The sequence below is a fragment of the Lissotriton vulgaris genome, chromosome 1_2 (genome assembly GCF_964263255.1).
Source record: "Lissotriton vulgaris chromosome 1_2, aLisVul1.2, whole genome shotgun sequence".
NCBI lineage: Eukaryota > Metazoa > Chordata > Amphibia > Caudata > Salamandridae > Lissotriton > Lissotriton vulgaris.
The window spans coordinates 130,828,185-130,851,384 of record NC_141686.1 but is presented as its reverse complement, the minus strand read 5'-3'; the positions used below and the strand labels follow the sequence as shown (position 1 = coordinate 130,851,384).

Here is a 23,200-nt window from a genome sequence, read left to right as displayed (position 1 = left end):
GTGGGAAGAGGGAAGCTACATAAGTTACTGATGCCAACCGTAAAGATACCATCGAATACACCTACACTACATAAAGTAGCTTTACATTACTGGAGAAAGGCACTACTATACACTAAACAACAAAATCCATACGCCCCAAATATTCCATTATTGGGTTTCCCATTGTCTGTGGAGGTCGCTCGTATCCCAACGACGTATCTCAGCCTGGCTGGAGGCAGGAGTGGATACGGTAGGCATGCTTTTTGTGGACAGGACACTGGCAGATCATAATAAGCTAGTGAGAGAACAAGGCATACCCAATACCCTTTTTTCACAAATACACAGATCCTGCGGTTTATACGTAAGGGATGGGCGCCCGATGGACAAGATCCCCCAAAGCACAGATTAGTGAATATGTTGTACCTAATGGGCAACGGCAGTCCTCTTACTAAGTGGCTGGCACATGGGATCAAAACATACTCGCCGACATCACTACGACCTCTCAAGGAAAGGTGGAATGCAGCAATAGAGAGGGACCTTACAGATAAGGAATGGAAGGGTGCTCTTGAATACCCTAAGAAGGTGGCACGAAACTACAAATTTAAGTTCATACAACTGATGATATTACACCCGGCTTATATATCCCCCCACAGATTACATGTAATGTTTGCAGATGTTTTTCTGCTGGTTTCGTTCCCCTGACCTGTTTGCACGGGACAAACTTATTCTACTACCACCTACATACTGGGTACCCGCTGAGCGCCAAATCTTCCTGACACCCTTCAAAACCATTTCTCTCCTTTGTCACATGTTTGCGGATGCAACTGATGGGTGCCCCCGATGCCAAGAACCAAAAGCTGATCTGTTACACATGTTATGGTTCTGCCCAAGAATTTTAAATTACTGGTCCACAATACACACCATATTAGCAACTATAGCACCTGGGAGGCTAATTAGCACTTTAGAATCCTGTTTGTTGGGACTAGGCCTTACCACCAAAACGGGGCACCCCACCGTTCGCTTCCTTAATCTAATGCTACTAATAGCAAAAAGAACGATAACAATACACTGGAAGCAGAGGAAAGCACCGGCGGTCCAGAATTGGTATGATGATGCAATCCGCCGAGGTACTGTGGAGGGTGTAGACATCCAGAGGGAAGAAAGACGTGGATTGAGGAAAAAACCTTTTTCATTGGATTCGAATGTGTTGATGGAAGAACTTAAAGAGACAGATATACATGCAATTTGACAAAAGTAATGTTGCACTGTAAATATGGAGATGATAATAGTACAGCTGCCAGTACATTCAGGATGCAATGTTCATATAGTTCAGAAACAGTATATAGCTAGAGTTGAGAACTCACACAGTGATGTACAGAAAGTGGCGTTAGCTGCGAATGAGTGAATTAATGACATGGCCAACAGGGTGGGATGGGGGCTGAGTTATTTTCGTAGTTAAGGGTTTATTTAGTTTTGAAAGGTAAAATAAGGGGAAGTTCACACGGCCCACAATAGTGAATACAAAATACAGTAAGGATGTCTCACGAGATAAACTGTGCGAAATGTTTTTCTCTTTTTCTCCCGTGAAAATGTAAACCAGGGAAGTTATTATGTTGTTGGATTATAACGAATTCAGTAACGATGTACCAGTGCTTCTATGAACAAATATTTGCACATGTATAACGAAATACCAATACAGATTGTTATGGAGACAAGTCATACAGTGTAATGGATGTGAAATAACCCTTATAAAATATGTTTAAAAAATACTCAAACTTGTGGACACCACCCGTCCAATTGGAGCTGTCAGGACCCATAGTTATAGGCTATCTCTAGTTTATTTATTTATTTATTTATTTGTAACAGCATTTGTAAAGCGCGAACGAAGGCCCATGGGCATCTCGGCGCTAAGTAACTGCAATGTTTAGCCAACAAGGGGAGCTGAAGTTCATTGATTAAAAAGCCAGGTTTTGAGGTTTTTGCGGAAAGACCAGAGGGAAGTACTAGTCTTGATTGAGTGAGGCAGTGTGTTCCACAATTTCGGTGCGGCTACGAGAAATCTTCTGTCACCCCAGTTGACAGATTTGGTTCGAGGGACCACCAGTTCCAACGAACTGGAGGAGCGCAGTGTTCTGGAAGGGCAGTAGGGGGTTAGGTTATGAGTGAAGAACACTGGTCCGGCATTGTGTAAAGCCTTGTATACCAAGCACAGGGATTTAAACTTAATCCTCTTCTTCACCGGAAGCCAGTGAAGTTGTCTTATGGTGGGTGACACCGGTTGGTATTTGGGGATTCGCCCTAGGAGCCTGGCGGCCGCGTTCCGGATAGCCTGCATTTTCGATAACACTCTCTCCTGGGCACCTAGAAACAAAGCGTTACAATAGTCTAGGGTGGATAGTACCAGGGAGCTTACCAATGTTTTGGCGGTGAATTCAGGTAGAAAGGGCAGAATTTTCTTGATGAGCCTTAATTTATGAAAGGCTGAGGAGGATATCTGGTTAGCATGTGGTAAGAAGTTCAGACGATTGTCGAACAGGACACCCAGGTTCCTCACTTTGTTAACCGGGTCTGGGGGCTGGCCCATAGGTGAAGGCCACCAAAGGGGGGACCACTCCGGGGAAAGATTGCCAAAAATTACAGCTTCCGATTTATCGGAGTTTAATTTCAAGCAGTTGTGTGCCATCCAGTTCCCGATTGCCAGCATGCCCTGGTTGAACAAGTTGGCCTTCTGAAGCCCGTCATTTTTGACGGCGAGGACCAATTGAGTGTCATCTGCGTAGGACGTGAGGCTCATCCCGTGTACCCTGATGGCATTGGCAAGGTCCGACACATAAATGTTGAATAGTGTCGGACTGAGGGATGAGCCTTGGGGGACTCCACATGGTAGTGACAGGGGGGAGGATTCAAAAGGTCCTACAGTGACGACCTGGGTCCTGTTAGCCAGGAAGGAAGCAAGAAGATTTTTAGCGTTGCCTCGGATGCCTATGCTCTCGACACGGTCGACCAAGGTGGTATGGTCGACCGTGTCGAAGGCCGCCGATAGATCCAATAATATCAGGACAGCAGTGCCTCCCGCATCCCGGAAGGATCTAATGTCGTCCGCCGCTTTGACCAAGGCCGTCTCAGTTCCATGGAAACGGCGGAAGCCAAACTGCGATTCGTCCAGGCATTTGTTTTCCTCGATAATCAATAATAACTACTCCGGTCTCTTAATGATTCCACTGATAGACTCCAAAGGGTACAAAGCAAGACACTGAAATGATTTCTAGCCTAAATTTGTGGAATCATAACAATGGCAAATCAGCTCATAAACTCTATGTTACCTTTGGATGGAGTGGAGGGTAAAGTTCAAGATGCTTTGTACCATTCTCATAGCCTATTGCAACAAAGGGTATCTCTTTTAAAACCTGTCTCCACACTACAAACCTGCCAGGGACGCACTGATATACTCCTTATCCAACAATTCACCTTCATGTTACACAAACATGAAGATAGATAATCTGGAATCTAGGGCCACAAACTCTAAAATTATTTGAACCCCAGCCAGAGAGCAGATCTTAACCACCCCCATTTTAGAAATTTCAGGAAACAATCACTCTTCAAGAAGAGGTTCAATTAAAGGCTTAGCTCTAGTTTTAGAAAAGTGAAGAAAGACTACTGAATGGCACCGACTCCTCCTATCCGATTTGTACTCGACCTACCCTATATGTCATAAAATAACCACACCATTCGTTTTCCTACGTCGACAATCAAAATGTGATGCTATATAAAGCTCTCAAATACATTTTTTGAAAAGGTGGAAAAGTTGGAATGGCTGAAGGGAGCGTAGAGTGATCAATGAGACCTAGGTCTCTGGTCTCCTCCTCCCAATGGGCTCAATTCACAAATGTAAACTTAAACATTTGGTCTAAACTTAGACCAAACATCTAAGTTCACTACTGTGGGAAGTCACTAAGGGCATTTACGAGTGCTATCTTTATGTCTGCACCTGGGGCGGAGATATAGCCTGAGTGCGGACATAAGGATAGTACTCGTAAATGCCCTTTGTGAGTTCCCAAAGTCATAAACGTAGAAGTTTGGTATAAGTTTAGACCAAACGTCTACATTTACCTTTGTGAATTGGGCCCAATGTCCGCAGCTCTCCCTTATGTACAGCTTCAACTGTGCCCAGCTTTAGTGAATGGGAGGACTGATTGCCAACCTTTTAATTTTTGGTGACTGCCAATGGGGTCGCAACTATGGGTGTGCCAAATTATTATAATTTGCTTATGTGCAATTATTCGACAAAAACTCCACAAGGTTCTAGGAAATAGAAAATGGTATTTAGCACCTTATTTTAGCACAAAATGTATTCTCGTATCTGTTTTGGACAAGAGGGTGCATTTCACACCAAAAAGAGCTCAAAAGACACAAGTACTACTGACAACAGCTACTCATATTCTGGTCATTTGCTTGGTTCCTGTGCTACATTTGGTTGCAATGCAATGTAATTATGCCACATGATTTCATCCAGCCCTATTTGTAACTCCTTATTACATTTCCTAATGAATTTCATATAATGGGAAGCCCTATGTCACTCGCCTTTACTTACAATTTGCGTTGTGAAACACAATTTGGTGCTCAAAATGTCACTTTCATATGTTTAATTTTTATTTACATCCCCAAAAAGCCTGTAATTTTGCACAGCGCAGGCTTTGCAAGGTTGAATACCAGTTATTCATCAGGCCAATGGTTCAATTTCTGTTCATGTGATTCCAGCAGCCAATCATAGGCGAGGATATGGGGAAGCCAGCGGCAGCCGCCATAAATAAAATGTGTTGAGGCGGGTGGGGTCGCGGGTGGGAGGGGAGGGCTTACAAATACATTATAATTTTAAAAAAATGTAAAACGTACCTCTTGCCGACGGCTGCCTCCAGCTTTAGCGTCTTGTCCTGCCACCTATCCACTTCTTCCTGGGTCCCAGCAGCCCCTGGAACCCAGACTTCCATCTAATCACCTTGCTGCAGGGGAATGGATTGAGCAGGCAGGGAAGACACCCTGCTCAGACCAGGGAGTCTGTGGGGTTTCTTAATGCAACTGGGCTGCAGAAACCCTTAGTGCGCATGTGTGTTTTGGTTGGCCTGAGATTGCCGGCCAAAACACATATGGGCACTTAGGGAGTGGAGTGCACTAGCACTCCTCCTCCCCCTTCCCATACCTAGTCCCTGCCCTACCAACACGGCTGGCATATAGCCGGCACATGTAAAATAAAACTATGCAAGTAGCACATAGTCCTCTCATTAACTTATATTTTTGCCCAATCTTGAATTTCCCATTTTCTAGACCTAGAATGGCAAGTAAGGGGTTCAGTTTCAGAATTTTTCCAGCCACTTCCAAGGCATGCCATCATGTCCACACTGGCCATGAACATGATCTGCCCCTAAGATCAAATGCAATTCCGTGGGGTGGAAGATGGCAGCCATGGCATGGTTAGATTGACCCAGCATCTCTCCAGTCCTGCTCAACTTGTGGGACCACTGTGCCCCCTCAGGACTTCAAGATCTGGATGTTCAACCAATAGGAACAGGCAGCCTGATCCCGCAGCACGATCCCACAGCGCCTCAAGACCCTCCCAGGTGAAGTAGCTGCGCTCTACAAATCCTGATTGAATGATTGAGTTCTGTCATAACTGAACAAGTCATTATCATGACTCAGTGGCCAATATGGCCGCTCTACAGTAAGTTTTTCAAATCTGGTCTTACTGACTATTCCTTTCTGTAAGTAAAGGCGACCCAGTATTTAACTTCCAATTTAAATTACAATATCAATCAATCAATCAATCAGAGAACTTGTAAAGCGCGCTACTTACCCGTGAGGGTCCCAAGGTGCTGAGGGAAGGGGGGGCTTGCTACTGTTCGAAGAGCCAGGTCTCGAGGAGTCTTCTGAAGGCGAGTAGGTCTTGGCTCTTTAGGTCTTGGGTCTGCCGTATGTGGGTAGGGAGGGTGTTCCAGGTCTTGGCGGAGAGGTAGGAGAAGGATCTGCCGCCGGAGGTCGTACGTTGGATGCGGGGGACAGCGGCGAGGGCAAAGATGGCGGAGCGGAGAGTAGCTGGAGGGTGGGGTGTGGAAGCTGAGTCTGCTGTTCAGGTAGGCTGGTCCGGCATTGTGGAGTGCTTTTTGTGCATGGGTGAGTAGGTTGAAGGTGATCCTCTTGTCGACGGGAGGCCAGTGTAGGTTTCTCAGGTGGGGGGTGATGTGGCTGCGCCAAGGGCGTTGACGATCAGTGGAGGCGTTTTGGATGCGTTGTAGTCATCGTAGGTGTTTGGCTGGGATTCCTGCGTAGAGTGCGTTGCCGAAGTCCAGTCTGCTGCTGATGAGGGCATGTGATGAGGGCATGTGTCCCCGTTACGGTCGGGATCCACTTGCAGATCCTGCGGAGCATGCGGAGGGTGTTGTAGCAGGAGGAGGAGACGGCGTTGACCTGTTTAGACATGGAGAGGGAGGAGTCGAGGATGAATCATAGGTTGCGTGCATGGTCGGTAGGTGTTGGTGCTGTTCCCATCGTGGTCGGCCACCAGGAGTTGTCCCAGGCTGAGGGGGTAATATCTATTCTTACCTTTCTCAACCACTGAGTTCAAGATTTGAGAATTTTGCCTGCAGGCTTTTTGAATTGTTAAAGGGAAAATAACTGTTATTCGGACATGTAAAACCTATTTAATTTTAAGCACCCCCACTTGAAGTTGGACAGTGTTCATACTATTTATTTTATTTCAGATGTTAAGAAGGTATTAAAAAGATTACGAAAGAAGCGAACAGATGAAAAATCAGAAAATGTCCTCGTATTAAAGGTTTTGCTCTCATAGCGCAGTTTTTTTAAAGTAATCCTTCTCGTCTTATAGGATTTGAAGTCTTTTTGCAGCCTTTGGATTAATAGGGTATTTCTATGCACTGACGTCACACAAATTGTGTAGCCTAGTGGTAAAGTTTGAGGCGCCTTGTCTATTTCTGATGAGCCAGGGATTTCTAAAAAAAAATGTGCTTGATATAGACCACATATGAATCGATGCACACACAGTCTCTCTAATTGGCTACAGGAGAGTCTGCAAGGCCAGCATTGGCCAGATAGTGCCCTTGTCGCTACTCCATTTGTCACTTTTGTTTTAACTTATGTTGCATAAGGCAAGCTGGCAGAGAATATGTATGCATGAATTCTGTATTTTAGGTGAATAAAGTCAGGATTACCTTGGAATGCGGTGAATATTAACTTGAAATACACTGAAATAATTTGATTGGGAAAGTGTGACATTGAAACGAAGAACTTATACAAACTTTGGGAGTGGCAACATTTGCAAAGTTCGCAAAACTTTAACCGTGTAAAACAAACTTTGTCCATCCCGAGCTCAGTGCACTTGAAAAAGGCAAGTGTTGGAGACACGAAGTCAAAGGTGTAGCTTAAGGGAGGGTGTTTGGGGTGTTACACCCCCCCTACAATGCATTCTGAAGTAAATAGTTGAGTACAAGGGCTTTCAGTTGGGTATGATTAAATGTCTGTCGAATTTCACTTGGCATTTTTACATGCCCACACTGACAAAAACACACAGACACACACACTCTCATCTCTGTTTTGAAGACCTAAAAAATGTTTTGTTTGAAAAGTGTTGTGTTTTAAGTACCCCTAAAATAAATAAATCGGTATTTGTAAAGGTCAAACTACTCACCCTTACGGGTCTCAAGGCGCTGGGGGCCATCATGGAAATTAAGTGAGCTATTGCACAGAGTCACATGGTACTGAGCTGAGCTGCTGCCGGATCCGGGGATCAAACCGTGAACCCTGTGCTTCGAAATCAGCTTCCCTGGCCGCTGCACCAACCCTAACAATTCTCCCTCCTCTCTCTCTCTCTTTCCACTGCCCTTTAAGCCCTTCTTATGTCCTTCTTCTCATATAATGTGTTTTAACAAGATATCCCAGCGTGACTGTTAGGAAATCTGAATCTTACAGTGCCCCTCCCCCTCATATCTTATTGACCAAGCTACGCCCCTGCACGTAGTGATGGTGTGAGTGGGGTGTGCTAGAGGGAGTACACAAATCTTCTCTCTATCTTTATTCTCTTATTGACACAGACTGTCTGGAAAACCCTAATGGGGAGCAGGGTGCTCCTGGAGACATCACATCTCTTCGTTCTATCTTCATTAAATTATTGACTTTAACTAGCTGATAGGTGGTAGCAGAGGAGAAGGATACTAATGGAGAGTGCTGGTACTCTTATTTCTGTCTTTGTCAAGCTATCAACACCAACCGTGCAGTGTGCAGTGTTGGGTTTTCAGGATGCTACAGGAGAGAGCCCACTACTCTTCTTTCCATCTTCTTTAACTCAGCAACACCAGTGCTTAATTTGAGCCTGTGGTTTCCGGAGCTCGGCACAGGCACAGTGGGCCCGATACACAGAATGAATTTAAGACTCAATCCTAAACTTACTACTACTTTGGTATTCACAGAATGCACTTACTACTTTTGGCATTCACAGAATGAACTTACTACTTTTGATATTCACAGAAGTTAGGATTGTGTCTTAAGTTTGTCTTAAGACAAACTTAAGACAGACTCACTGGGCTGGCAGGCCACTTTTATGCCCACTTCCAAATGGCCTGGACTGGAGAGACACTTGGGGGGTTAGGAGTCCCATTAGGCAAAGTCTAGGTGCAGGGTTTAAGTGTGTTGGAGTCCTTAGAGTCACTCTGATGGTCCTGGGTTCAAGGTGCAGGTAAAGTTCTTCTTCCTCAGGAAGACAGAGCAACAGGGCAGCAGAGCACCAGAGCAGCTGGGCAGTACTTCTTGTAGCAGAGCAGCAAGGCAGCATAGCAGTCCTTCTTCTGAGTCTTCCACAGGTCCCATACAGAGGTGTCTGGAATTTGCGGCCTCCCTGCCGTGGTCCCATTCTGTCAGGGGGCACAACAGGCTAGTGTGTAGTTATTTGTGTGTGAGCTAAGCCAGGGCCTTTGAAATATAAGTGTGGTAGGTGACAACTCCACTCCCCCATCAAGTCATAGATGGCCTATCCTGGCAATACCCATACCCTCTATTGTGATGCTAGTGAAGAAATACAATACACCTAGTCATGTGACCCTGAAACCGGCTGCAGGACCAAATGATTTTGACAAGACTTTGTAAAAGTGGCATTAGTTAGAATTGTGACATAAAAATCGGAGTTTACCATTAAACTTTGGTAAATCTGACTTTACAATTAAAGAGGGTTTGTTAACTTACAATTCCTCAGATACCAAATATGACTTTCCTACCTGCTCCCAATAGAATATCACTTATTAACTGTAATAAGGGAACCCATTATTATCTTATCCGCATCGCTGCAGCGGCTTTTCCCGCAGTGTGCGGCAATTTACGAAAAGCTGCGTTACATGAAGAGCTCAGCTCGTCATCCCCACACGACTACCGTGGCTGATGACGAGCTGAGCTCGTCATCAGCAGCGAAGAGGTTAAAGGAGAGGTAGGCTTTGCAATAGTGAAAACGAATCTCAGAGTTTCTCACTACCAGGACATGCACAACTTAAAAGTATATGTCCAACACTTAAATTACAATGCACTCTGACATATGGGCTGGTTAGGGCCTACCTCAGGGGTGATTTATATGTATTAAAAAGTAAGGTCTGGGAGGGCAAAAGGTTTATTTTGCCAAGTCGAAATGTCAGTTTGAAACTGCACACGTGCTTAAATGGTAGGCTTGAGGCATGTTTCACAGGGTACTTAAGTGGGTTGTACAATTAGTGCTGCAGACCCACTAGTAGCATTTAATTAACAGGACCTTGGTACATGGAGTACCACTTTAGTAGACAATTACAAGTACATTAAATGTGCAAATTGGTTGGTGGGTCAGATCCACCACCACAAGGTCCAGGGCTGAGAATTCTCTCCTGGAACGTGGCAGGGATCGCAAACAAGGCAGGTACACCTGAGTGGGATCTCCTGATAAGTGGTAGCGACATCTTCCTTTTCCAGGAGACATGGGCGAGGGAACCACAGACCAGAAAGGGGTTTGAAATTTTTGAAATTCCAGCGAAGTGGAACAGGAGGGGGAGGCCCTCGGGAGGCTTGGCGATCTGGGTAGCGAGTCACATTGGGTGTCAGGCGGAAAAGATGGATACATTTTCGCAGGACATCCAGTGTGTGCTGCTTACATGGCCTGGTAAAACATCATGGGCCGTTGTCAATGTTTACTCGCAACCAGTTGCCGCGCCCAATGAATCCCCCACCTTGGATGAATTGTCTTCCTTCCTAGGTCAATTGTCAGGTGACCACAAGATAGTGATGGGAGGGGACTTTAATTGTCACTTCAAACCCCTAGAAGGACTAAAGGAGGGTGCTCTCACCGCTGAGGATGACTTCTGGGGGGTCCCACCCTCGTCTTCACCTCACCCTAAAGCTTGGTCCCCGCTGGCAATACAACTCACGTCCCTTACCTTGAACTTCGCATTGAGGGCATGCAATGGGCGTACCCCATATGATACCCCCTTGGTGTGCACTTTCAATAGAAAGGACCACGAGTCAAGGCTGGACTACATTCTAATAGATATCACTATGTGGCCCAAAGTTCTCGACTTCAGGGTGTTATTAAGGTCAGATAGTGACCATAATGCTCTCCAATTGGAGATCCAGCATCCACTTCCCCCAGCAGGGTTGCTCATTACTGCCTGCGGAGATGACCAGGGGGATATGCTTCTCTCCACAAATAGGCGCTGTGTTAAATGGGGAAAGCTGCTCAACACAGAAGATGCCATAAATAAGTTATGTGGCCTAGCACTTCCCAGGTTCAAGGATGTGGATGATCTCATAAATGAACCAAGACCCCCGGACTATAACGAGAGATTAGCCAGCATCCACCAGGAACTAGTGAGGGACCTTGCAGAGGTCTTCCATCCGGTGGTACAATCACGAAGGAAAAAGACTCGTACCCCTACTTGGTATACCTCTTCCTGTAGGAAAATTAAATCCGAGCTAATTGCTACCATCAAGGAGGGCTCTGATAAGGGTAAGGTTGTAGACCTCAGGAGGGAGTACAAAGCAGCAATGGCCAATGCAAGGGAAGAGTGGGATTGGAATCACTGGCATGACCTGTCTGAAGCCCTAAAAGCTAAAGACTCTAGGAAATTTTGAGCCCTGGTAAACAACGGGACGGGGGAACTCAAATCAGCAGTCAAACCTAACATCGCCCCCTCTGTCTGGGAGGCCCATTTTGGGGCACTTTACCAAGATACTATTCTATGGCCCGATGGAGTGGTGGCTGACCCCCCCAGTACCTCGGATATGGCCCTGGAATTTTCCCTAGGGGAGGTGGTGACTGCACTGGAGCGCCTAGCGCTGGGAAAGGCGCCGGGGCTGGACAAGCTACCGGGGGATCTCTTTAGACATCACCCTGACATTTGGGGTCCGTACCTCCTTATTCTTTTCAACGCTATCTTAGAAGGCATGGCGGTCCCTTGTTCTTGGCTGGGTGCAGAGATTGTGCCGATATACAAGAAAGGGTCTCCTCTGCACCCGGCCAATTACAGGCCGATTAGCCTGATAGATGTTCCCCAAAAGCTCTTTGCGCGCCTCATCCTAAACCATCTCTTAGATTGGGTGGAGGACAATGATATCATGAGCCCCCTGCAGGCTGGCTTTAGAAAAAACACGTCGACCATGGATCAGATTTTCCGCCTCGTCCTCCTTTATTGGAAGACGGTGAGGTTAGAGGGGGGAAGGCTGTACATGGTCTTCGTGGATTTGAGGTCAGCCTTTGACCTAGTCCCTCGCAGGAAACTCTGGGAGGTCATGGAAAAGTTAGGAGTACCCCCCCAGCTTCTTAGTATTATAACTAGGCTGCATGAGAACAACTATGCACAGGTCAGGTGTGGGAGGGATGGCAACCTTTCGTCCAGGTTCCCTGTCCGTCGAGGGGTGAGGCAGGGCTGCGTCCTGGCACCGACCCTGTTCTGTCTCTTCATCAATAACGTTATATCACATCTAGATAACGTTACGGACAATGACGCCCCATATGTGGCAGGCAGGAGGGTTCCGGCAATCATGTTTGCCGATGATACCCTCCTGCTTTCCAAATCCCCCATGGGGATCCAGAGGATCCTGGATGGATTTGGTCTTTTCTGTCGACAGCACGGGTTGGAGGTGAACACAGAGAAGACCAAGTTCATGATTTTTAATCCACCAAACAAAGCCAGACCCAATCCCACCCTGGGTACTGCTAGCCTCGAGAGGGTTTCCACCTTCATATACTTGGGGGTAGCACTACAAGAAAACTTATCATGGGACCGTCAGATAGCTAGATCAAGGGTTAAACTGTCCCAGCTGTCGGGTGCAATTCGGAAGGTAGCAAATACTTCCACCTTCAAGCCCATAAGCCCGGCCCTTGAAACCTATAGGACTCAAGCCAAGGCAGCGGCCATGTACGGTAGTGAGCTATGGGGGTATAAAGCAGGTAAAGACTTGGCAAGAGTGGAAAACAGCTTTCTAAGGCACCTATTAGGTCTTCCACAAGGCACGCCACTCCTGCCACTGATATTAGACATGGGTCTTCCCCCTATTGCTGAGGAGCTTGTGTCAAAGCCAGTGAAGTTTTGGCACAGGCTCTGGTCCACAAATGAACTACATCACTACAGGCAGGACCTTATCCACGTCATGAGCCTGAACCGCAATAGTAAAATTGCCTGGCTTGCTTTCATAAAAAACGAACTGCTTACCATGAACCTGTCGGAGCTATGGGAGGATCCCGCGCAAGGTTGCCAAAGGATCTCACGCAAAGCCTTGACCCAAATCTACAAAGACAGGAGCCTTTCACTTATGATGAATGCTCAAAACAGCGGCACCCTTACTGCGCGATTCCTGGAATCCAAAAATTCTTATGTATTTGAACCTTTTATGGATTTTATCTTTCCTATCCTGGCGAGGAAATTGTTTGTACAATGGAGGTTAGGTACACTCCCTACGACATCTTTTACCTACAAATGGACTAAGGGGGGGTGACAAAATGTGTCCATGTTGTAACATCCATGAGGAAGATGATCTCCATATCATGTTTGTATGTCCTGCCTACCACAGACCCAGCAAATATTGGATACCGCCGCTTTGTAGAAACCTGGGGTTCAGGAAGTACACACAGGCATTCAGAGTATTGAAAACTAGCACTTTGGGTCACATTGTGTTCGCTATATCCAAATTTCTAATGGCAGTATGGATAACCAGAAAGAAAATAGCCCTCTGAACCATGGTACTGTCGTGTCACTCCCTATTCCTCGCTGGATGAGTAGAGATTCTTACATAGTGTATTTTTAAAAATTGCATTTTAAATGTATGTATTGTGTTTTGTACTGCATCTTTTATGGCCTATATGGCCGAAATAAAGAATTTTTGGATTGGATTGGATTGGGTTAATAAATGATGATGTTTCCCATTTACCAGACGTAAATAACAGGATGATACCTTCAGGATGGACTATCCCAAGACCCTGCACTATGTGCATAATTCCTTCAACCCTTTAAATCAAAAACCTGTGCGGAGCACTAGGTGCATATTTGAATCAACGTCAGTTTTGTAATTAACTTGTGCCTCAAACTGAGTCCATATATAAGTCAACTTCATTTTCCCTACAACTTGTGCATCACACTTAGTGCACTTAATTTTTCTCACTTGATGCAATGCCCCCAGTTGCAACAGTGGAAGCAAGGTAAGTCTCCTTTTACCACATTTCCATTCTCTACTCTGAACTGTCATTCCCTATTAAAACTGGAGGTGGAAGTTGCCTGGGAGGCTGCTGTAGAAGGCGAGGAGTGTGCCTCCTCAGGTACAAAGAGAAAGAGCAATGATCTCTTCGATTTAAGAAGTATACGGCTTGCATACTTACTGGGGTAAGAACAGATGGGTAACTTAGGGATGGCTGATTCATCCTTCTGCGCTCAGGGCATCAACCTACCAGTAGCTTTGTCGCTCACCCTTGCATGTGCAGGGCACCGGCATGGCTAAGGTCTGAACTATGGCACAACCTAATTGCTTAATTTGAGACGGTGATTTCCAGTGCTCAGCACCAGCACTTAATTGTCAGGACCCGCACTTATGACAGTCTGCCACAAGGCGGTGCTCTCTCTCTAATTTACAGATGAGCAAACTAGTGTTTTTTTATTATTCAATTTACATCAAACATGACTAATACCTGCTGCCAAAGCCATTCTTATAGCTTTGGGGGGCTAGAATAGTCTGAATGTTCAAACTTGCATGAGTGTGATGGTTAGTTGTGTTGGTACCATCATTGGCAGCACAGCCAGGGGCAATGGGTGGTGCAAGCTGTAACGGGCTGCTGACGAGGGCCCTAGCAAATTAAGCACTGATGCTAGGGCTCTCCCCAATTGACGCTCGTCCAGCTTTGAGAGCCTTTTGGAGCATGGGAGAGGCTTGGTGCACAAGCGACAAGTTTGGCTTCCTTCAGCCTAGAAGGAGTAGGTTAAGTCTGGGCCTTTAAATATTGTGTAGGTCCACCTCTGGTTGTTAAGCTTGGTTCCTCCTCCACTCTTTACCTCCTTCATGGTGTGTATTTGTACAGTGGTGGGTAGTCCTGCTCTAAAAAGATGCATTTTGACCAATCATTTCACCGCCCCCATTCATCCCCATTAGGATCATTTCACTCACTCAACAGTATCTCTGCCTTGCACAAGTTGCCATATGGACCACCGAGCCTTTTGTGGGTGTACACTCTGCACCCCCTGTGCTTGTGTACCTGCTTTCAGGCCTAACTATAATTATAATTGACTCACCTATCTTTCACACCTCATCTTCATCACACTGCTAGGTCCTACACTGTCGTAACCAGAGCAACTCTCTGGGTCCTCACGCACAGCACCGAAATGCTTCTCCCAAAAGATCACGACAAACATGGTACTCTGCCAACCAGTCACTGTCCACGGTGCAACCTTCTACCTATTCAAAAATGCCTTTCGTCACCCCGCATAGAGGTAGTAAACGCTGTATCAATACTACAATACAACACAACAGTTGGACTCTGTTTGGTTACACAGAGCCAAGCAGCATTGTGGGCCAACATTGGGCACCTCTGAGCTGCAAAATACATCAGGTATTTTTAAAGAAAATACTGGGACACCTGCACGTGTGCAGGGACATGACCGTCACTTACCTTTTAGGAATGTCCAGTATTTGGTGAACGAGGTGAAAGAGGATTTAGGGCATGTTTTGACTGGGAGATATTCTATATTCATTGATCCCAACCCCAAGATACAGATTAGGGATTTGTTGTTTCTTGAAGTTTACATTATCAAAAGGATGCCCTTCTTTCAACACTGTCAGCAAGAGGAGATCTTGTTGAGCAGGTGCTGTGGAGTGTTGAGATGGAAGACAACCAGTTGTGGACTTTGTGACATTATAGCCCTGACTTCAGGGGTTTGACCTGGGGATAGCAATCTCATTTTCAAAACGTAACTCAGCCAACACTTGATTGTTTGTCCACTTTTTTAGATCCTATCTAATGATCTAATTATGGGGGCAGAAATTAGCTCATTATGTTCCACTGACTAGCACTTAACACTATCAAGCAAATGGTACATAGGCATTATATGAACATTATAGGGCTTTGTGCGGGCTAATCTGTCTAATTCCTGTCTCACCATTCTCAGACAAGAGGGGTCTAAGTATGCGCTAGTGCCCTTGCCTATAACACATATCCCATGGGTTGTACTGGCTCCATCTTTGTTAAATACTTACACAGGGTTTGCTGAGAGAGCTGATCACAACTTAGAGTGTTTCTCTGCACCAGTGATCCGATGACTCCTAGCTTCTTGACTGGGGCTCTTAGGATTAGAAAAAAGTTTCCTGTCTGATTTGATGTTTTTAATGTTTACCTGTTATGAAATTATATTTATTTTTATTAATATTTTTTATTTAACTTTTAACTCTTTGTAAAATTATTTACATTTTATTATTATTGTGTAACGCCGCATGCCTGCTTTTATGATAATGATAATGCTATTTATAAAGCGCACAAATACCAAAATGGTGTCTCGGTGGTACATGATTTTTATTAATCTAATAAAGCTTAATTGACCGACTACTAGCTTTACTGGTTGGCACGATAACTTGCTCATGGAGTGGTTGTGGTACCATTAAAGACTTCAAACCTGAGGTACTGCCTTAAGGAGGTGGAAGGTGAACCATTTTTAAATGTTTCTAAAACGTATCTATATACCCCATTCTTTTGCCAACGCTCCAGTATTTGACTACTTGCTTCTCCCTCTCAATTTAATAGTGAATTGGTTGTTGGTGTTACTGGTGTGCTTTCAAAATGTCTGCCAGGGCCTTGTGATTTTGACTGAATCCTCGTATGCCTATGGAACAACATAAGAAAAACATAATTCCCTATAAACAAACTACTACGATCCACTCAGATTTTTTTCCGTTTTGATTCTGACAAATTTCTAGTGCACTTGTAGGAAATGTCTCCCTAAAGAGGTTAACTTTTATTCCTTTGACAAAAATATGTAAAAAATCTGAAGATTGCCTGTTTCAAAATTGTTAAAAGAAAGCTTTGAAAATGTAGTGTAATTTGTGGGTTTTCTCATCATCTCCTGAAATTTACTAAAAACTATTTACACATATTTACTCACCGCTAAAAATGTTGTATTCTAAACAAGTCAAATCTCATTATTCCCAATGTTTTCCACATAGATGTGGAATAACAGTAAAGCATAACATCCATTTCCTTGGATATATCATCTCCTCGTATCTCATTTCGTTTACCTACATATTTCCATTGTCACAGTGTGTGGGTAAACAACCTTTACAACACAACTTTTACAACGCAGTGCTTTTACGACGCAACTTTTACAAAGCAAACCATTACAACGCATTGCGCTGGGGGGGCGCTCTAGGATAGGGAATAGTTTTAATTTCCTATCCAACACCTACCCTACTATCCCCGGGGACTGGAGTTGGATTAGTAAATTAAACTATTCACTATCCAGCGCCCCAAAGCACTATGCGTTGTAAAGGCATGCAATGTAAAAACCGTGTTGTAAAGGCATGCGTGGTAAAAGTATGCGTTGTAACGTCATACATCCCAGTGTGTGCCTTTCTCTTCAACATGGTCTTGCAGGCACTCTTCACTATGGAGTTGTGTCCTTGGAGAAGAACATTCATCGAGAAGGAGGGTTAGGCTAGGACAGTAGATATGTGTGATTTACTTTAGCGGAATGTTATGTTTTAGGAGCTGTGGCCAGATCTAGCAGCAACTTTCTGAAGACTGATCCTAGGTTTTTATCTATATACGTAATTTCAGTTAAAGACCTCCAGCCTAAAAACAATATTTTTCTCTATTATGTTTCTTACTATATATGTAATTGTTTGTGTTGGAACGACCCTTCCTGAGGCTATCTTTTGACAGACATTGCATTTATGTTTCTTAAAAATAATTGATAAGACCATTCTCGAGATAATGGCATATTATATCCAATTGCCCCAAAATTGACAAGTTATTAGAAGTTTGCATGGAGAGGATGAGGAAGAGTTTCCAGTGATCGATGGCTGGCGGGGGGTTGCGAGCGGATGGGGGTCACAAGGAGGGGGGGGGATCGCGCGGGGCGGGTGGAGTTTTAACTTAATGATAAATCATTTTTTTAAAGCGTACTTTTCCCCGGCCTGGTCCCGTGTCTTCTCGGCTCCTGCTTCAACTCTCCTGCCTCTGGCAGGAACAGGAAGCAGGCAGCCTCCCTCCCCTCATCTAAGCCAATCATAACGTTGCAATGGCAGCATGGTTATTCGTGAGGACACTGCCTAGACTGGGGTTACAGGGAGGCCATTTTCTCTAGGCTGCATTGCAGCCTACATGGAGAAAAGGCAGAGGGCACATGACCAGTCATACGCACTCAGGAGTGGGCACGCCACTCCTCCCCTGCCCAGCCCTGCTCATCGCAGACCAGCCCCCCACCCGCAACCAAACCCTTCTGCTTTCTTGCAGTGTGAGAAGCAGAAACATAAAACGGTAGTGATTACCATTTTATGTTTCTGCTTCTCACACTGCGAGAAAGCAGTGGGGCGACGCTCCTCCACCCTAGTGGAGGAGCCACCCCTTGTTGTTGTTAAGAAGTATTAGTTACTGCTCCCTATCATTCCTGCTCACCTCCAATGTGAAATAACCAAACGCCAATTTGTGTTGATGGAAATATCTGAGAAGGTCTTTGCTGCTTTTTCCAGGTCTAACAGATAAGTTTGATTTCGGTCTGCATCAGAATTAAGAAGTGGCCCATGCTGAGACCGGCTTCCAGTCCTCCTGCTGCTGGATGAGTGGTGACTGGGCAGTTTCTGGATGTGTTATAGGTGAGTACGGAATAAATATTTTTGTGGCATGAGTTTCAAGAATATTCAAATGTAAAAAAAACTCAGTTCACCCAACCATGGAGTCAAATTCTGAACAAGATAGTTACAAATCATGGGTATATTCAAGACATGTGTAAGGCTGGTGGAGTGGTAGTGAGACACTTCATTGGACATCACTGGAGCAGTCACAACAACAACAGTTACATTTGTAAAACGCGGCTACCTACTCGTGAGGGTCTCAAGGCGCTAGGGGGGGGGCTGCCACTGATCGAAGAGCCAGGTCTTGAGCAGTCTTTTGAAGGCCAGCAGGTCCTGGGTCTGTCGTAGGTTGGTAGGTAGAGTGTTCCAGGTCTTGGCGGCGAGGTGGGAGAAGTATCTGCCTTCGGCTGTGGTTTTCCAGATGCGAGGGACTGTTCCGAGGGCGGGTTGGCAGAGCGGAGGTTGTGGGTGGGGATGTAGAAGCTGAGTCTGTTGTTGAGGTATACTGGTCCAGCGTTGTGGAGGGCCTTGTGTGCGCGGATGAGGAGTTTGACTGTGATCCTCTAGTCGACGGGGAGCCAGTACAGGTCTCTCAGGTGGGGTTTGATGTGGCTGCGTCATGGGACGTCGAGGATCAGTCGTGTCGCGGCGTTCTGGATGCGTTGCAGCCGCCTCAGGAGCTTGATGTGGTTCGTGCGTAGAGGGCGTTCCCGTAGGACAGTCTGCTGGTGACGAGGGCATTTGTGACGGTCTTTCTCGTGTTGGAGGGTATCCATTTGAACATTCTGTGTAGCATTCGGAGGGTGTTGAAGCAGGACGCAGAGACTGTGTTGACTTGCTTGGTCATGGAGCGGGCGGAGTCGAGGATGATCCCTAGGTTGCGTGCGTCGTCGGTGGGTTCTGGGGCTGTTCCTAGTGAAGTTGGCCACCAGGAGTCATCTCAGGCTGACGGGGTGGAGCGGAGGATGAGGACCTCCATCTTGTCTGAATTCAGCTTCAGTCTGATGTTCTTCATCCATTCAGCGACGGCCTTCATTCCTCTGTCGAGGTTGGCTATGGCGGTGTGGAGGTCTTCGGTGAGGGAAATGATCAGCGGGGTGTCGTCGGCGTAGGAGATGATGTTGAGATTATGTTGTTGTGCGATGTGGGCGAGTGGTGCCATGTAGATATTGAATAGCGTCGGGCTGAGGGAAGATCCCTGTGGGATGCCGCAGATGATCTCGGTGGTCTAGGAGCGAAAGGGTGGGAGGCGGACGCTCTGGGTTCTGCCGGAGAGGAAGGACGAGGTCCATGCCAGAGCCTTCTCTTGGATTCCGGCGTCATGGAGGCGTGCTGTCAGGGTGCGATGGCAGACCGTATCGAGGGCTACTGATAGATCCAGAAGGATGAGGGCGGCTGTTTCTCCTTTGTCCATCAGGATCCTGATGTCGTCGGTGGCGCTGATGAGGGTGGTCTCGGTGCTGTGGTTGCTGCGGAAACCGGATTGGGATGGGTCCAGGATGTTGTTGTCTTCGAGGTAGCGGGTCAGTTGTCTGTTGACGATCTTCTCCGTGACTTTCGCCGGGAAGGGGAGCATGGAGATGAGCCTGAAGTTCTTGAGGTCCTTGGGGTCTGCCTTGGGTTTCTTCAGTAGGGCGTTGATCTCGGTGTGCTTCCAGATCTCCGGGAAGGTTGCTGTCTGGAAGGAGATGTTGATTGTTTTCCGGAGATGGGGTGCGATGCCTTTGCTGGCTTTGTTGAAAACGTGGGAAGGGCATGAGTCAGATGGGGATCCGGAGTGGATGGAGTTTATGGTCTTGATGGTGTCTTCGTCGCTGACGTTGGACCAGGTGGTCAGGTCGCTGATGTGTATATTCTGGCTTTGACTAAACCTGGAGACTTGAAAGAGTCTCTATGGTTAGGAAACATTATTCTATTCCAGGACTTGCCCTACTGTCAGGAGCTGCAGCAGTCTCTTACAATTCCTGTAACTCCACCTGAGAGAGAGAAGGTAGGAGGTGTGCCTTGTTTTATGAATGTCATTATTTTCTGAGCAAAGACCCTTTTAAACTAATTTTTATTCCTCCTCTTCAGACAAGAATCTGTTATTGCGCCCTTTCCCTGCCCATCAGATTCCGTCTTATATTGTTGTCCATTTAACATGTTTGAAGGCATTCGTCTTCATAGGTGAATTTACTGTATGTACATTCCAAAAATCACTCTATGCCACTGTACTCTATGCCACTGCACTCTACATCACTGCAATGTATGCTCACCTTTAGATGTCATTAGACATTTTTGCGATCAATAGTCTCTTCCATCACTATGTTTTCATCTGAAAACTAAACACTTTTGAGCAATAATATGCTGCTTTTGCTACAACATGCTACTATCATTAATGTGATCAGTGCTCTCTTTCATGAATCATTTGAAAAAGGAAAAAAACACCTATCACTTTTTCAATTCAATCTTCTGCAAATTTTAAGGATTCAAGAAAAGAAGGTCAAATCATCTTCCATTGTCATAAAGAAGGATGTTGCTAAGAGTGTTTTTTTTTTGATCAATGGTTTTCTGTGAGACTTTAGTTTTGTACCTCCTACCTAACTAGCTGCATGACATGAATGTTGTGGATAATGTTAGGGACCAGATAATTAATTATTGTCTCTCTTCAATACTAATTAAAAGCTTCCCACAGATGTTGAATGCAGATACAGTTCTACCATAGTCTCTGTTTTTCGTGAATGTCTGTGTTAGGCCGGCCTATTGGCTGCCACAACTTCTACTGATATGCCTTGCTTGGACTCATTACTAATTAAAACCTCACACCTTCGATATCACCCAAAATGACTTTACTGTGAGAAAGGGAATTAAATTGATCTCTTCACTCTGGATGGTAATAGGGTTAACATTGAGTTGCTAAGATTTAATTATAAACCTTTCCAATAAGTGTCTGCAAAATGTGAACTTCTAAGGGCAATCGTTTTGCACATCATTGACAACTCCAATGCCATGCTAATGGATCCTCCTTCAGCAGTGCAATCCATTAGGGGATTAGCGCCTCTGTATCAATGATATATTTTACAAACACGACAAAGACATTTTCAGTTTAAATGGGCAAATCTCTATCTATCTCTATCTATGTATATATATATATATATATATATATATATATATATATATATATATATATATATATATATATATATATATATATATATATATATATATATATATATATATATATATATATATATATATAAACATACATACATACATATATATCCGAAAATTGAAGTTGCCCTCTTAAGGAAGCCACACGCAAGAGGTATGTTTTCTCCGCTTTATTTTGAGAAAGGCTGCAGCATAACATCAGGACCTCTCCAACAGTCTTAAAAGCCCGACGCGTTTCGTGCACCCTGCACTTATTCATGGGCATAACAGTCATTCTAGCAATGCCTCCAAATTTAAATACAGCACCTGGTGTTCTTAATGAGGCCCGCCCCCGTGGGAGTTCACAGGCGCACTGCCTGCTGGCCTCTGTAGTGCCGTGGAGTCCCTCTCGAGTGAGCTGCGAGGCGCTGCCTTCAATTCCGACTAATCAATCCACAGTGGGTGAGGAAAAAGTCTTTGACGAACATGCTCCAAAGTCAAACTTTCTCAGCGCTCCCTCAAGCCTCTGTATAATGCAGCATCCCCAGACGCTGCCATGAGACCAACTTTGTGGTGGAGCTTCCTTACGACCGAGCTTAACCGTTTAAAATCCAAAAATTGAAGTTGCCCTCTTAAGGAAGCCACACGCAAGAGGTATGTTTTCTCCGCTTTATTTTGAGAAAGGCTGCAGCATAACATCAGGACCTCTCCAACAGTCTTAAAAGCCCGACGCGTTTTGTGCACCCTGCACTTATTCATGGGCATAACAGTCATTTTAGCAACGCTTCCAAATTTAAATACAGCACCTGGTGTTCTTAATGAGTATATGTATATATGTATATATATATATAATATACATATGCAAAAAAGAAGCGGAGAACTCTGGGTAGTTCTCAAATTTAGGTGGAAAGCAGCTCCTCTGTAGAGCACCCTCAATACCAGCAACACTCTAAATTTGCTCATCTAAAATGTCTGCTTTTCCTTCACCCCCACTAATCACCACTCAAGCCTGCATTCCTTTTTTCCTTTACAACACACCCCTTGTTTTCTCCTTATGGCAGCCTTAGTTCGCACTTCACCTTTCTTTTCCCAGACCACTTGTTTCAAATCATGGGAGTAGGTAATGTAAAAGGGTCAATCTATCTTCAGACTCTATAACAATCTGTGGTCTCTACAGGCTGGGATACATCTTGGGCCAGAAAGGTGCAATAGACAGTGAAAGGCAACTTCTATTTATTCACATATCTGTGTTGCAAACATTTGTGAGAGCCAGAGAAAATGTGAAAGATTTGGTCCTCAAACCCTTTGCTGTATTACCCTTAAATACCTTGACTAGGGTTTGGCGATAAATTCCGCTCTGCCGTCGGATTTTTCAGAGTTTTGCCCACGCCACGTTACTCTTGTAACCTCCGTCAACGGGCGGGTGTCGGAGCTTTTTCTCATGCGTGGCTCATTGGGGAGCGAGAATTGATGTTCCCTAAATTTATTTTCGGGCAGTACGACGGCACCACTTTAAGATTTTCTTAATGCAGACAGTCGCGACAGTTCATGGTGAGAAAACTGCTGCTAAAGTAGAAAATGATTCAGAAAAGGGGGTGGTGATGAAATGCCAGAAACCGGTCCCCGGAAGCTTGTTTCCTTCCCAGTATAAGAATTGGCTTGGTAGTTTGGTCTGCCCTGTTCCCATGAAGCACTGGGCCAGGGCCAGACTAATTTGCATATAGCCAAGTTCTGAGCTGGGATGGTGCAGTGTGCT

The 23,200-nt window shown here is 45.2% G+C and overlaps 1 protein-coding gene across 3 annotated transcripts in view; it reads left to right on the top strand.

Moving 5' to 3' along the window:
* Positions 1-23,200, top strand: part of CHRM2 (cholinergic receptor muscarinic 2) — a 542,609-nt gene that overhangs the window by 406,448 nt on the left and 112,961 nt on the right. For 2 of the 3 annotated variants that reach the window (XM_086952978.1, XM_086952976.1), the window contains one exon: positions 18,214-18,336. The exons of the other annotated variant lie outside the window; for it this stretch is intronic. The gene's annotated coding sequence lies outside the window, so the exon portion shown is untranslated. The remainder of the gene's footprint in view (positions 1-18,213; positions 18,337-23,200) is intronic. 3 annotated transcript variants of the gene reach the window in all.